Genomic DNA, 17,024 nt, shown 5'->3' with positions numbered 1-17,024 from the left:
ATCGCGTGACAAATTGTTTCCGCTCTTGTTAAGACAATTTTCTGTGCTGTATTACAAATTGATGAAGGGGCTTCGAATTTCTACAAAAGGGGAAGTTTTCAATTCAATTTTAATCCGCTGAGGGGGACGGGGTTTTTTGAAGCCAGGTTGAAAAATGCATTATGATGTGTCTAGAATGTTTGAGCTAAAACTATTTGAAAAATTTTTTTTGTTGTTTCGCTGCTGATTGCAACAAAAATTATTTTCAGGTAACAACACTTGAACTTTTACATGTAAAAATTTGCCTGAAGTACAGCTCAGGTGTGTTTCAGGCGCTTTTACACCTGAAATTCACCTGAACGTCCAATTACCTGAACACGGTTCAGGTAAAATTACCTGAACTTTTTTTTATAGTGTTTAGTAGGATATGAACACTAACAAAATCATAATAATGTGACCAATGATGATGGAAGCAACTTCCAGATGCCCTCCGTTTATTTTCAAAAAAACTTATTGAACAGAGATATGTACAATGTTAAGAAAACGCCACAATCAAACGCCATAACTAATAGCAAGTTTGTCAGGCATTTTTTAATTAAGCATTAGAAGAGATATACATTTTGGTTGATCGATATATTCATCGCACAGGTTTTGAGTGGCATCATTAGAACGACCGTCTATCTTGGAAAAATTTAAGAAAAAGATTTCTTTGAAATTGTTCTTTCCCCTCTGTTAACGAGGTTTAAAATTTTGTAAAATTTTGTGATTTACGTTGATTTGGCCAATATTTTCACTTGAAATTGTTAGCAAAGTTTTCTTGAAAATATGTTATCATTGTTAACGATAGTGGTTTAGGTTTTACCACTAGAAAAAGAAGCGTGTTGTTGAAATATTTGATCCAATTTTTAACTAAAACATTTGCAGGACGTTTCATCTAATATTGCACAAAAAAATCTTCTTCAGAACAAATTGTTTGAAATTGCAGATTAACAAAACTGAAAACTGCTGACACAGTCCTCCTTGACTCCAAAGACGGTTAGTTTTACTTGCGTTCCCTCTGAGAGTGTTTTTGAATTCAAATTTTGTCGGTTGTTTCGCTAACTTAACCCGATAGTGATCCAAAATGCACTGAAATATTGGACTATTGTTTCGAATTACCCATATCAATTATTTTTTATGGATATGTATAATACGCCAATGGCATTTTTAGTTTTGGTTTAATTGTTTTCTAAAACAATTCGGACTTTATTCATTTGCTGTGTTTTTAAAATTATTTTTTAATTTTTTTTGCTTTTTTATGTTATCTATGGAAACAAACAATTCAAATCAAGATTTTTTGATTAGAGTTCCAATTGGCATATTGAAGAGTTTCAGGGAAACCTATCTAATTTCTTTCACCGGAAGCTTATAATTATTTTAAATTTTTAGAGTTAGTTTTTTTTCAAATAAGTAATGGATAATTGAGCTGTGCCACTGTTGTCTCTTTTTTGGTCGACTGACTCCTAGGGTCAGCAAAAACAAGCCTAAAGTTCTATCTAAAGGATGAATTTTCATATAATTATTTTAGCAGTTTTAAACGCTTTAAACAATGGTTTTTCGGCTTTGATACTACGAGTTTTCACAAAAAAATTTGTCAACATTGGGACATTTTTATCTTTGAGGATCTTTTTCTTCTCTTGTCACATATTTTACTGGTCAGATGACACAATATTGTTATTTAAAAAGAAAGCACAAATGGACATGTCATGTTTTTCAGTGGATAGATTTTGGTTTAAACTTAATTCAAGCAGAAATTAATAAAAATTTTTAGTGTCATTATTTGTCGATCTTTTTGTAATCCTATGGAGAATTCTGGATAAATGCAGGTCTTAGCGGTTGCCTTTGCATCGAAAAAGCAATTTTTTGTTCAGTTGATAGCTAAAGTTTAATATGACTTTAAAGTCAAGCGTTTCAAAAATGTGTATACCTATTTTTTTTACTTGGCTGTTTGCTGTTCTCTTTTGGCTACTGGTTATCTGTTCTCATTAATTACAGGTCGCACATCATTTTTTTGCTCTAAAGAAGAGCACATTTGAACATATCTAACCATTTTCTTTGGTGCATTGCTTATTGTTTTAACGGCTTCGACATCGGTTTTTGGTAAAAATTTAATTAGTATTTTGATTTTTGTTAGTATTTGTAGTTATTTTTGTAGACGTCGGACTTATTCTGAAAAATGAGTAAATTCAATGGCTTTTTGGAAAAATAATCGAACTTCTTTAATGATTTCATTGATTAGCTAAGGTTTGATTTTGGTTCGACATTCTGGATATTGACAGATTTCAATTTTTTATATCTGTTAATTAATGAACATAAACCTTTTTAAAGATTTCAATTAATATCTAAGGTTTTCTTTTATTAAATTATTTTTAGATTATTTTCACAATATATAAATTTACTTGTTTCGTTGCGTCTGATGTTCTTTATTGACTACCTGTTACCGAATCTCATTAAGGACTGATCCCATGTTTTTTATCATGAAGTACTAATTATTTTTTTTAGGTTTGATTTGACGCTATTCGGTTTCTGGAGCCTCCTTGTTTACTATTAACAATAACTGTTGAGCTTACTATACCAATATTATCTTGCTAGTCTTCAAAAACTGTTATGATCTTTTAGTCAACTTAACGAAAAGGTTTGTATTCGAAACATGTTTCAATTTAAGGAAAACGTATTTCAAAGACGTAGGGTATGCTCGCAATTTTGTAATTTTTATGTTAATGTGCACCCCTTTTTGGCTAATTTGAATTTTAGATAGCGCTGTTTATAACCACGCCAGAAGCGCAATTTTCAAATCCAAGATTTCAGCTTGTTGAAATATGCAACAAAAACTTTTTCAACAGTTGTTGCAAAACCACCATCAGCTTGAAAAGACCAAGCGTATTGTTCCAATTTTTTTAAAATAGGGGAATATATGTGCGAAGCTTAATTTTTTCTTGACTGAAGTTGACCTTCTCTTGCTTACGGATCGCAGAGAGACAAAGTGTTTCGTTTTTTTTTTATTATCAATTTAATCGAGGTACACGAGGTACAGTTTAAAACGTTAGACGGAAAAGTGGTAAGGAAAAGATAATTTGGGCGTCTCTCTTAGGCTAAGTTTAAGTGTAGATTTTAGTCATTTTTGATTTATTACAAAAAAAATTATAGAGGATTAGGGAAATTTGGTAATTAGGTAATACAACCAATTATTTAGTTCAAAATTTAGATTAGACTGAACTCAAAAGACACTCTTGTGTCCGATGAAATGAAAAACTTGCAAGAATTCTGCAAGTTTTATTGCCAGATCTTGCAAGAGAATGCATACGGCTTCCATTTTCTTGCAAGATTCTTGCATGTTTTCGATTCACTTGCAAGTTTCTTGCAGGCTTTCGAAAATCGTATGAAAGAAACTTGCAAGGTTTTTAATTCCTTTACCTGGCTACAGGGAATGATTGGTCTAGCTAAAAAACGAAGGTTAGCGTTTATATAGCTGATGTTGTTGCAGAATATTTTCTTGACTTTGACTGTTGACTTTGACTGTCTCAAGATCTCTTCCTCATTTGGTAGACAATTGAGCCAAAAATGTGGATGATTGGGGGCAGAACATTATATGCAAACGCACTTTACCGAGCCTCCTTGTTTACTATTAAGAATAGTTGACAAGATGAGTATACAAGCGTTATCTTGCTAGTCTTCATGCATGACCAATAGTTGTAATACTTTTTTAGTCAACTTAACGAAAAGGTTTGTATTTGAAACATGTTTCTATTCAATGAAAACATATTTCTAAGACAAGACGTAGGCTGTGCTCACAATACTGTAACCTTTGTTTAAATGTGAATGTTTATTTGGCTATTTTGTTTTTTAATAAGTGCCGTTTATAATCATGCCAGAAGCGAAAATTTGAAATCCAAGATTTCAGCTTGTTGACTTTTACAACAAAAAGGGCTACAACAGGTGTTGCAAAAACACAATCAGCATGAAAACTGAATTCAAAGTTGTTGTCAAAATGAGCAAGCGTTTTGTTCCACAATTTGTTTTAAATTTGGGAATATATATGCGAGGCTGGCTTTTTTCTCTACTCAAGTTAACTTTTCTTGTTTACGGATCACAGAGAAAGAGAAAAAGTATTTCGTTTTTTTTTAAACAAAAAACTACCAATTTAATCGAGGAACAGTTTAAAAAGTTAGAAAGAAAAGTGGAAAAAAAGAAGATACATTGGGAATCTCTATTAGGCTAAGTGTGAAAGTCAATTTTAGGCATTTTGATTTCTTACAAAAAAATTTATGAAAAAATTTACAAAAATTTATGATTAGGGAAATTGCGTAATTAGGAACTAAAACCATTTATTTCGTTCAAAGTTTATAATAGACTTAAAAGTTTATTACCTGTAGCTTATTAATTATTTCGTTCAAAGTTTATCACCTGTAGCCAGGTAATGGAATTAAAAAACTTCCAAGTTTCATTCAAGCGAATCGAAAAACTTACAAGCATCTAGCAATTTTTATGCATGATCTTGCAAGAGAATGCATACGGGTTCCGATTTCTTGCAAGATTCTTGCATGTCTTTCGATTCACTTGCAAGATTCTTGCAAGCTTTTCTATTCGCTTGAATGAAACTTGGAAGTTTTTTAATTCCATTACCTGGCTACAGGGAGCAACTGGTCAAGCTGAAAAATGAAGGCTAGCATTTAAATAGCTTGATATTGTTGCGGAAAATTTTCTCCAGTCTAGTTAAAAAAACTGACTTTTGAGATATTCTATTATGTTTTTGTTGTGTTACCCTCTTCGTTTTTTAATTTGGGCTTGGGCCGGCAGTGGAAAGGTTACAAAAAAGAGCTATAGGAGAGTTTAGCAAAAAACCAGGACACACCTAGGCTACAAGCTCCCTCCAAAACAAAACAAAACTAAACATAAACCAGCATAAGTTAAAACACAAAAAAATTTTGTTAGAAAATTTCTCAGCCAAGTGTAGAAAACCAACTTCTTGAGTTTTTCCAGTATGTTTTGGTGGTGGGGACATGCAACGGCGGAATTTAAATAATAACAAAAAATTCGGTTGAAAAAAAAGACGTTTCAAAATGCAAATTGCAAATAAGCGAAGAAGATCAACTAAGAGGTGAACTTTTTTCTTGCTAAACTAGAGAAACGATTTTTTTGCATTTGAACCCACATATTTAAGTCAACTCATACTTTGATCTTTGTTATTCTTGGACGAGTAGAAGATCCGATTGAGAAGAAAAATGTTTTAAAATAAAAACTGCAAATAAGCGGAAATTAACTAAGGGACGAACTTTTTTCCAGACAAACTACATCAACAAATGTTTTTGATATAGCTCCCACATATAAACAGCAACTCCTACGTTGATTTTTGTTAGGTTTGGACGACTAAAATATCCGTCTAAATTACTGGTTTACCAAATTTGTTTTAGCTACCAAAGCAACTCCAGAATTCAAAAACTCGCAGAAATTTAAATAATCACAATTTTCCAGAATTTAAAAACTCACAAGATTCTTGCAAGATTCTTGAAAAATTCTTGCAAGTTTTGAAGGGTTAAAAAAATTCCATAGATCCCAGTTTCCTAAATCGTTTAATAGGCAATAATTTAGTTCAAAGGTGTTTTCTTCAACAAAATTAACCTGATTTTTTTGCTTGGTTTAATATCTTGCAAGATTCTTGCAAGAATCTCGCAATTTTTGAGCCAATTTGCAAGATTTTTACAAGATTTGAATCAGCTTATCATTAGGGCAATGTTACAAATGAACTTTTTTGTTGCTATTTTTCTGTTCTTCTGTTCTTGCATTCTTTTCCTCCTTCAAAAAATTCATTTTTGGAAGTTTTTTGTAATTGAAAAGAGTTTTGAGATTTGCCAAGATGTATAGAAGGTCACTCAACATGGGAACCCAAAGTAAAACTGAAGGAATAGTTTTTGAGAAAACAGGAAAAATATATATAATAAGTTCTCTTTTTTGAGCTCTTGGGTTAGTTTTAACCTACAAAATGGTTTTTAATTTATTCGCCAAATATAATCAAAACCCTACACACCAGAAATAGAAAACAAACTACTTTTGATTCAAAACAACAGAACTCAAAACTTTGTTCAAACTTTTCTGGCTTATGTACATTTTGAAGAGTTTGAACAATTGCTGGGTAATTAAACAAGCAGCAGCAACATAATGGAAATAAATTAGTAAATAGTTTGATTATTTTTGCCAGAATATTACACTGATCAGATTGAATTGGAAATACTTGAGACGAGACTTGAACACAACGGAAAGCATAATCTTTTGGGGAAAAAGTAAGGAAAAATATATATTTTTAAATTTTAATAATGTGTTACTTTTTCTGATATTTTGAGTGAATTTCACATTTGAGCCCTGAAGTGAGCTATTCATTTACAGCCAAAGGAAATAGTACAGGACTCATCAGTATCAGTTTACTATATTCTGCGAGATTTTACTTTAAACCTAAAATCCATGTGCATTAATTAAATATTAGTTCTGATTGATGAACAAATGATTAAATGAAGCTCATGGCGGATATTGAAAACAAGGACAACTGGAAAGACAATTACATTTATAACACGCAAACAATAAATATTTTTCAGATGCATCTTGTACTGATACTCTAAATCATTTTTAAATATTTTCTCTCGAAGTGGCTCCAACTATTGCACAGCTTAATTTAACGGAAAACTTATGCAATAGTTACATATATTCAAGCTGTAAAAATCAAAACAGAGGTTAAGTTTAATTTGATGAAAAAAGATTTTTAAAAAATGTTCGATGGTTTTCTAACGTAGGCTTTGTTAAGCACATTAACAATTTGATATTACGAAGTAAATAATAAAACTATATATTGGTTACAACTGGTAATATTATCTCCAATAAACTCTTGGAAAAATCACCTTTTCGAAGTTTTGAAATTCGTATCGAAAAAAGCTCCAAAGAATTAAAGTGTTCTGCTTAATTTTTCCTGGATGGTGAAAACAATTTTTCTGAAAAAAAACTAATTGTGACGTAGATTGATATAGTCTGTGCAACTCACAGGCGCGCACCCAAAGTGCTGCACTTGTCACGTTCTTTTAAATAGTTAATTAAAAGTTTTTAATAATTACTATAAAATACCAGAATCTAAGAAATGTCGAAAAAGCAGCCTTTTTTAATAGGATTTTCTATGATCGACTATAGATTATCATCGACTATTTCTATAGATGTTCAAGAAAATTTACTCTATCAAATTGTACGTTTCGCTACGTGATGGAAACAAATGCGAGATTGTGTGAAGGCTAAATCAATGGCCCGCAAAGCTCCGCAGCCTTAGCGGGTGTTGGCAAACATTGTCAAAACTTAGAAAATCTTTTAAAGTGAACGAAACGCAAAAATTCTATCTTGTTCATACTCTAGCAAAACTTTGATGATTGTAGAAAACATTGTCATCGTTAACAATATCAACAAAGCCACTAAATGAGCTTTATCTCCAGCTAGCTCTCACAAACATTTCAAAATATTTTTTTTCAAAATGAAAAAAATTTTAATACAATTTATGTCATTTAATCAAAATGACAAAAGAGCCTTGTTGAAATTTGTTCTGGTACCTCACAGTTGTTCTTAAGTTTTTTTTACTGATGAAAGGTTTCATTTTCATTTTGATCGAGTCAACTATTCCAGTTTGCTGATTCCTCGCAGAGTTCTTAAAAGTTATTCCAATTTGTATGTTTCCTGAGGCTTCATGCAAGGGCTCCTGTATATTTCTGCTTTGTGGTGATAGAAGGATAGTCATAAATGGTTTCATACAAATTATACACCAATTGATAACTTCATCGAAATCTCATAAAAACCACCTTCGGGTTCTGTAAGTTTGTACCAAGAACTGCGATGATTTCTTTGAAATCAATGAAGTATTAGGCAATACGTCATGAATTGTGAGACATCATCAATTCTATCATGACAATTAAAAATTGTGACCTGGGTTCATGAAAGCGAAATAAATAATTGATGAAAAAATGGCATTTTTTCAAAGAAATAATATTAACCAGGAGTACATTTTTCTCTTGTGGCTGCAAACAGGGCTCTTTTGTGTGTCTGAGAGATCAAACTTGTCACCAAAGATCAGATAATTACCGAAGACAGAGAAAGACAGGAAAACGAGGAGGGGAGAGAGTTTGACGTAAATGGTGTCGTCTCCTCATTTTAGTATCTCATTAGGAGAAAAGAGCCCAGGGCAAACGAGAGGGAGCATCAAATATGAATTATTATTATAGACCCTTCGCCAGTAGTATAGTGGGGGGGGGGGGGGGGGTAGGGCACAGGAGTAGGGGTTGTGGTGTGTGATATATTCTTTTAATTGACGGGAACTGACACTTAGTATCATAAATTACGCACTATCGTCTCCCAAGGGCTATCTATCCTTATTCACCACTAAGGCTATAGTCTCTAGCAGCACAGTGTGAAGTGTGTGAACACGCGTCAACTTGTCTCACTCTTCTTTCATGCTTTCTTCACGCACCAATCACTTGCATCATCAGTTTTAGCAAAAAAAAAATTGGCCTGTAATCATCTCAAATAATGAACACAAACCAATTTTGTAAGATCTTACAAGACAAAGTTTATCTGTAACGTCTGCACAAATTGTTGGTATAACCTTACCAGAACCTTTAGTCTTTCCAGACATTTTCTGAAGAAGTTTTAAGCTAAAAAGTGTAGCTGAATTCTCATCTTTCAAACCGCAATCCAGCTCTCGTATTTAATAATCACAGTTTTCTCTTGAACTTTTGGATCTGAGTGCCTTCGAAATCACTAGTCGATGTTCATGATTGATCTGACCTTTTAATTGTATTTGATAGTTTATTTATGCATCACAACTCAATTTTAATCTTTAATTGCAAAACATTCAATATAAGCTGTATATTGCAGTATCAAATTATGTAAAAATAGGTTTTGTGAACAATAATTTATTAGCAAAACGTTCTTAAATATTGAATCTTTTTCCTTAATGAGATTTTCCTGCATTTATTTGCATTCAATTTTCTATTGAAGTCCATTGTATGATAAGTAAGGCCTAAATGCTAACCGAAAATAGTCTTACTTAACATACAATAGACTTTAATAGAAAATTGAATGCAAATAAATGCAGGAAAATCTCATTAAGGAAAAAGATTCAATATTTAAGAGCGTTTTGCTAATAAAATATTGTTCAAAACCTATTTTTACATAATTTGATACTGCAATATACAGCTTATATTGATTGTTTTGCAATTATAAATTAAAATTGAGTTGTGATGCATAAATAAACTATAAAATACAATTAAAAGGTCAGATTAATCATGCACATCGAGCAGTACTTTCGAAGCATCTCAGATAAAAAATTTTGACGTAACCTTTTCCACTTTCTAAAGCCCTGAATATAAATCATCATAAATGTCTAGATGGCCATATTCCCAGGGGAATTTTGTTCTCATGGACATATAGCACAAGCAGTGGTATAAAGTACTTTTCTCTGCTTCATTTGCCTTCAAAATACAACCTTGTTTTTAAGGTCACATATTTAGTTCAACTTTTGCTGCATGCATTCAAATTTCAAGTTAGAGGGTAAACCGATATAAAACAAACTAACAAGCATATAGATAATGTTGCAATTGCAAAATTAAAAATGACTAGAAATTTTAGAAATGGGTTTTTGTTACATTTTCCACGCAAAAACTAAAATGTTGTCTGCTTGTAATGCGTGGTGCTGCATACGGATGATGATGCTGCTAGTTGCTAATTTTGTAAAAATTTCAGCTGAAAGCAGGGTCATTGTGAAAGTATAGTAGCTGGACTGTAACGAAGCGAGTCTCAAAACGCCCATTCGTTAAGTGCTCATTTTTATTGATCGTTCATTTTTGTTCGTAGCTCAGTTTGTCGTTCAGGAAAGCTCGAAAATTTTAGACTGCATATCACTTTAACTAAAGCTAATTTAAACATTTTCGACAAGTCTTCGTTTGTCAAAGCAATTCTTGTGTAGTGCTATATTTGGTTCAAGCTTGTTCGGCTAAATTAAAAATTTGACGCTCATAACTTGTTAATTGTTTATGTCAAAATCTAATAAAGCATTTTGTAGCACAGTTGATGATATAATCAACTAAATGAAAACCTTAAATTCCAGTCCGGATCAGTGAAGGAAGTTTTCCAGGGACCTCGTAGAATTAAAAGTTTTTAATACTAAACTTAACATTTTAATTGCAATTTATCCTAAAGAAACAAATTGAGCTCAAAAAGGTTTTATTGTCTCAAAATAATGTTTCATAGGAACTTTTGATGGATGAGAATTCGACTATCAAAAGTGTTGAAAATATTTTAAAATGGTTGAAAACAGTATGGTTGAAACATTTTTTAACTTAGTAAACAATACAATGAATAGATTTTCGAGGTAATTTTCTTCCAATTTTAGATACTTTAGCCAAATTATGTTAATTTTAGCAACAATTTTGTGAAATGAATGCGGTATCGAATAGCGAGATTGTTTTTTCCTAGTATAGCTTTTCAATAGAAGGATTTTGAATTGTATTGGGGAGCTTATCTTCTGTTATGATCTTCACTTTTTTATATGTCAACGAGAGAGTATTTTGAATCAGCAATTTTGATTACGCTAGCATAGTAAAAAGAGATTTAAATGAGTCGTTTAAAGCGCAAAATCCCTTTAGTCTGCTTTCAAAGCTGATAGAGATTTTTGTTTGCACAAATTTTTGGCCGTTAGAGGTTTGTCACGTACTGTAAGTCGATTACTGTTTTTCACATGAATTTCCTGAAGTTGCTTCAAATATGATACGTGTTCTAAGGGATCGGGATCATAGATGCTATTGCTTGAATTGATCAACCGTCAGCAAATGATTTTCTTGTCTTTGTCCCTAAAAATTTCATAAAATAAGATTTGATCTTTTAGAGATGATTATATTTGTTGCTATTTTTTATTGAGTTGTCTTGTTGAAAAAACGTTTGGGGGTTTAACCGAGATGTTTACCTAGATATATATTTATTTATTTTTTAAACATTTTATTATCTTATTAAATTTGTTTTTTTTTACATTTTGATGTTTTTTTAGTTTTGCCTGTTTTTTGTTCTTTTTCAGGTCTGATCACTATGTTTTACTATATTGTTGGGTTATGGATTTTCGCAAGCGGAATAAAAAGCGTTTTTAACTAAGTAAAAGAATTAATTTCTCAAAAATGAGAGAATAACAAAATGATATTTTACAGTAGAATTTAGAGATTTACAGGAGAGATCTGATTATTAGATCAAGATGGTGATTTGAATTTGGGGATGAAAAAGGACTCAAAAATCAGCTGTATATATACCCATTATCAGTGTGAAAAAGTCAAGATACAAAACTAATCTTAGCACCGTGATTTATAGTGGGGGTCGCAAAGGTTACCCAATATGGTTTGCTTCTGCAAATCAGTCGCAAAGGGAACCATAAATGGAATGCATTTGCACTTTTCTGAGAATTCATTCACACTTCCGGAGATATCATCATCATTTAATACATGCTGGGAAGATTTTACATCAATTAATCTAACTCTAATAATAGTTATCTAGATTCACCAATTTGAACCGAATTTTGATTCTCAGCACCATTTCTTGACGATTCATTTATATAATTTCTTTGATCAAAATCAAATTGCTTGTCTTTCTAATCTGGTAAGTCAAACTTTCTTTCTAATTCTCACGAAGTTTAAGACTATAGTTTGATCGAAATTCTAACACCCCCACTTAGACTTGAGCTGATTGCGTAGAGTCTGTTCCCATCAAAACTGCTCTGAATGTTTCCACTTTCGAAACGGGTAAGGACTTTGTGAAGATGTCCGCTGCCATTTTGTCTGTAAGAACGTAATGAATTGAAATAGTCCCATCCTCCGTTTTGTCCCGGATGAAGTGAAACTTTGTTTCGATGTGCTTGCTCCTTTTGTGCATGACTGGGTTTTGGCAGAGTCTGATACAACTTTGGTTGTCTTCTCCAATTGCTATTGGACGTTTCTGTTGGATGCCAAAATCCTCTAGATGTTGTTTCAGGTAGAGTGCTTCCTGAACTGCTGCTGCCATGCCCTGATATTCTGCTTCTGATGAAGAAAGAGCAACTGTGGCCTGCTTCTTGACACCCCAGCTGAGTGCTGCGCCACGTCCGTTGAGCTTGAAGTAATAGCCCGTTGTTGATTTTCTGTCGTTCACGTCTCCAGACCAGTCTGCATCACTTTCCCCCACTAAATCATAACTAGCCTCTTTTGTGTAAGTAAGTTTTAAACCTTTTGAACCTTGAAGATATCGCAGAAGTCGTTTTCCGCACATCCAGTGTTGATTGGTAGGTGCATTCATGTGTCTGGACAGAATGTTGACTGTGAACATGATGTCTGGCCTCGTCTGTTTGGCCAGATACAGAAGTGATCCAACCAAGCTTCTGTAGATCCTCTGGTCCACTTCTTCGTCTCCGTTCTGTGCTGTCTGAAGTTTCAAATTCAAATCAGCTGGAGTTCTTGAGGGTTTGCATTGATCCATTTGAAAACGCTCAAGCATTGTTTCTATGTAGCGTTCTTGGTCGACTGTGACTTTGCCCTCTTCTCGTCTGATTCTTAGACCCAGAAACTAGTGTAGTCTCCCTCTGTCTTCCATGTGAAAGGTTGCTTCTAGTGCCTTCTTGACATCAGAGACCACTGTCATACTTCTTGATGCTACTATGATGTCGTCAACCCAGACCAAGATGAAGGTGTGATCCTCTGCTTTTGATCTTGCGAACAAGCAGTGATCGTTCCTGCTTCTGGTGAACCCCTGTCTCAGTAGGAAGTTTGCCAGCTCTTTTTACCAGTTGTTAGCAGCCTGTTTCAAACCATAAATTGATTTATTTAGTTGACATACTAACTTCTCCCCATCTGATCCGCGTTTTACAAACTCCTGTGGCTGTTCCAGATACACTTCTTCCTCGATTGGTGAGTGCAGGAAAGCAGTCTTGACATCAAATTGGTGCATCACATGGCCTTGCTTCGCTGATAGCTGAAGTAGAATCCTGAATGTCTCTGGCTTACAGGTAGGCGCAAACGTCTCAAAGTAGTCCAGTCCTTCCACTTGTTTGAAGCCTTTTGCCACATAGCGCGCTTTGTATTTGTCCACTTGACCATTGGGTCCCAATTTCACTTTGTATACCCATTTGCCCGGTATGACGTCCCTGTCTGTGGGTGGTCTCACTAGGTTCCAAGTCTCGTTGTCTTGGAGTGCCTTGACCTCGTCCTTCATTGCCCGATGCCACTGGTCCCAATCGTCACCTTGCTTGGGTTCGTAGACTGTTTTGGTTTCCACATAGTCGCCCTCAGTCACAGCAAGATGGGTCCTGACTTCTCCAAAAAATTGCGGAACATTTCTTGCTCGTGTCCCTCGTCTGGGCTCCGCTCTGTCCGCGTGTTCCAGTGCATCTTCATTGAAGCCAACTGTCTCTAACTGTGAGAAGTCTTCTGTGTCACTGTCTTCCAGTGAATCTGAGTCTCTGTGACTCCCTCTTGTTGCAGTAGATTCTTCATCTAGTGCTGTTTCTCCAACATCCGAGGCCTCTTGTCTCAGTGTTGTTTCTTGAGTATTCACGCTCCCTGCGTCATGCCACTCCTCCTTTATTGCAGTAGATGTGTCCTGTTGTTCTCTGTTGTCATCGTCTTGATGACCATCATCTGGGTGGCAGATTCCCAGTTCCGACCCATCATCTAGTAGGTCCGCCGTTTCTTTGTTGTCAGGGATTGAGCCCACTTCAGACTCCTTGATGATCACATCTCGAACTGCCATCACCTTGCGTGTGTTGGGTATGTACACCAGGTATCCGTTTTCTCCTTCAGTGTAACCCACAAACTTTCCTTCCAGTGCCTTGAGTTCAAGTTTGCTGACTTCTCTGTCCCTCTTCCTCATGAAGACTGTGCAACCAAAAATAGATAATTTACTAATTGGAAGCTTAGGTTTTATACCTCTCATCAGCTCTGCTGGGCATTTTTCTTCTCCTCGTCTCACAACCAAGTTTCTGATCCTTGCTGCGTGAAGAATTGCTGCTCCCCACATCATCTTTGGAAGTCCTGAGTCAATGAGCAAACATCTTGCCATCTCCAGCAGTGTCCTGTTGCACCTCTCAGCTAACCCATTCTGTTGTGGCGTCTCTGGTATGGTCTTCTCCTGTAGAATGCCTGCATCTAAGCAGTACGTCTCGAACTGCTCTGAGAGAAACTCCTTCGCATTGTCTTGCCTCAGCTTCTTGGGCGTCCCCACACTGAGAACAAATTTCTTCAGGCTGGCCAGTGCTTCACTCTTTGCCTTAAGCAATTCCACAAACACAAACTTCGTGTATTTGTCTGCAAACACTATGCAGAACCGGAACCCTGACAGTGACTCTACTCTGAAAGGTCCCATCACCTCTGTGAACACCCTCTCCAGCTTCTCTTCTGCTTGGGTCTCTGCCACTCTTGGTACTGGAGTCTTTGTGATCTTGGCCAATGCACACACATTGCATACATCATCGAGTTCCCCCACTGTCTCTGGTGCATTCCTGACCACATCCGCTTGATTCAAATGACCCAATCGTCTGTGCCACTTCCTTGCACTGTCAAGTTTCACGCTGTTGGAACTCATCTTGAATTCTAGAACGCTGCAGGGTAAGTAAAACAAATTATTTTCTTGTGTTAGTTTTACCCGAGTTCCCTTCTGGAGTTTCATGCAGCTGTTTCCTCTCTCGAAAGTGAAGCTATGTCCCCACTCCGTGCATCTTGAGACTGATAGGAGGTTTGAAGAATAGTCCGGCACACACTGAACATTTTTGAGTTCGCATTGGAATTCCCCTTTGTTTGAGGGTATGCTGATCCTCACACAGCCTCTGCCCACCACTCTGGAAGCCTCTCCGTTGGGATTTCTGACCACTGATTGAATGGGCACAAAGTCCAGAAACGCATCGATGTTCGTCACTATGTGATCTGTACAACCACTGTCCACTAGCATGCCTGCTGTCTTCCACTGGGTAAGAGCTGCCCAGCATTCTTCGTCTGGTGTAGCCAATGTTGGACCCATTGCCACTGAATCATGTTTGCCTCCATCTCTTTGTCTCTTGCATGCCCTGTCTAGGTGACCCTTCTCACCACACTTGCTGCATTGTGCTGTCTCCTTCTTCCTGCAGTCCTTGGCAAAGTGTCCAGGGATCCCACACACAAAGCAGTTTCCTTTCTTGGGTCCCTTCTTCAAGTCACGCTTCACTGCCAGTGCCACTGAACCACTTTGTCCCTTGTGTCTCTGCACCGCGCTCTCATGAAAGTTCTGCAGCCTTTTTCTCAACTCTGTGAAATTCGTTGCCGGGTTGAAGCTTTCCTGTATTACAAAACTTTCATACCTCATTGGCAGACCATTGAGGACCAAGGCTTGAAGAGGGTCTCTGAGACTGCTTCCCCTGCTTCTTGTAGCCTTGTGAGCAACTCCTGTCCTCTGATGAAGAATCTGTCCAAATCCTCAGAATCCTCGAGCTGCAGTCGAGCAAGCTGTGCCACTAAAGTCACCACTGTCGGCGTCTCCACACTCTGAAATCTCTCTTGCAAAAGCTTCCAAGCCTTTGCTCCATCTCCAATGCCGTCATCTCCCACACAGTCATGTCTCATCAGCATGAGGGTTGTTGCATCTAGAGTCAGTGCCAGATGGCACCACACATTGTTCCGTTTCTCCTTGATGTCTGCAACTTCCTTCTCATATGCATCCTTCAGCACCTTGTGGTTCTTCTTTTCATCATTGGTTGCCCCATTGGCCAGTGGCGCAGGCTCATTGGGTTGCTCCTCTGTCCCCAGTAGTGATTTGTAGAGTCCCTTCGTCTGCATCATCGCCACAAATCTTGTGCTCCAGATTGGAAAGTCCTGTGCCTTTCCTGTGTAGGTCAGCAGCTTCACTGTCTGTTGATCCATTGAAGTTTGAGCAGGCAAAACAGTTGTGAAAAGAAAAGGTACTAAGCAGAAAAGGATTATGACTGTCAACAACAAATTAGTTTTGTTTTGGAAATTAATTTTATGACTTAAAAAATTGCTGGGCCCATAACCTGTTGGGTTATGGACTTTCGCAAGCGGAATAAAAAGCGTTTTTAACTAAGTAAAAGAATTAATTTCTCAAAAATGAGAGAATAACAAAATGATATTTTACAGTAGAATTTAGAGATTTACAGGAGAGATCTGATTATTAGATCAAGATGGTGATTTGAATTTGGGGATGAAAAAGGACTCAAAAATCAGCTGTATATATACCCATTATCAGTGTGAAAAAGTCAAGATACAAAACTAATCTTAGCACCGTGATTTATAGTGGGGGTCGCAAAGGTTACCCAATATGGTTTGCTTCTGCAAATCAGTCGCAAAGGGAACCATAAATGGAATGCATTTGCACTTTTCTGAGATTTCATTCACACTTCCGGAGATATCATCATCATTTAATACATGCTGGGAAGATTTTACATCAATTAATCTAACTCTAATAATAGTTATCTAGATTCACCAATTTGAACCGAATATTGATTCTCAGCACCATTTCTTGACGATTCATTTATATAATTTCTTTGATCAAAATCAAATTGCTTGTCTTTCTAATCTGGTAAGTCAAACTTTCTTTCTAATTCTCACTAAGTTTAAGACTATAGTTTGATCGAAATTCTAACATATATCGTTTTTAGTTAAATTATTTAACAATTATACTGGCTTCGGCACTATGATTGTTGCCAAACCTTTCGTGAACTGGTCTTGGCATGTACTAATTTGCCTCCTCTAATTTCTCTTTGTTTTCCTATCTGTGAATCTCTTTAAAGACGGATACCATGCAGCTTTTAAAGAGGCATAGGTGACATTCTGAGTAATAATTTCAGTCAATAACTTATGATTTTTGTGACTTACACACTATGTGTTTTCGTCAAAGTTTTCTCTATTTTTTGCCAATTTTTGTTGAGGTGTTATCACTCGGTTTCGTTTTTGAAACAATCACTGGGCTTCCAATAGAACAAAAAAAAATTT

Source organism: Convolutriloba macropyga, unplaced genomic scaffold (assembly GCF_964194025.1).
Source record: "Convolutriloba macropyga unplaced genomic scaffold, txConMacr16.3 SCAFFOLD_2024, whole genome shotgun sequence".
In the NCBI taxonomy this organism is placed as follows: domain Eukaryota; kingdom Metazoa; phylum Xenacoelomorpha; order Acoela; family Convolutidae; genus Convolutriloba; species Convolutriloba macropyga.
The sequence above is the reverse complement of the archived record's forward strand: the minus strand, read 5'-3'. Positions refer to the sequence as shown.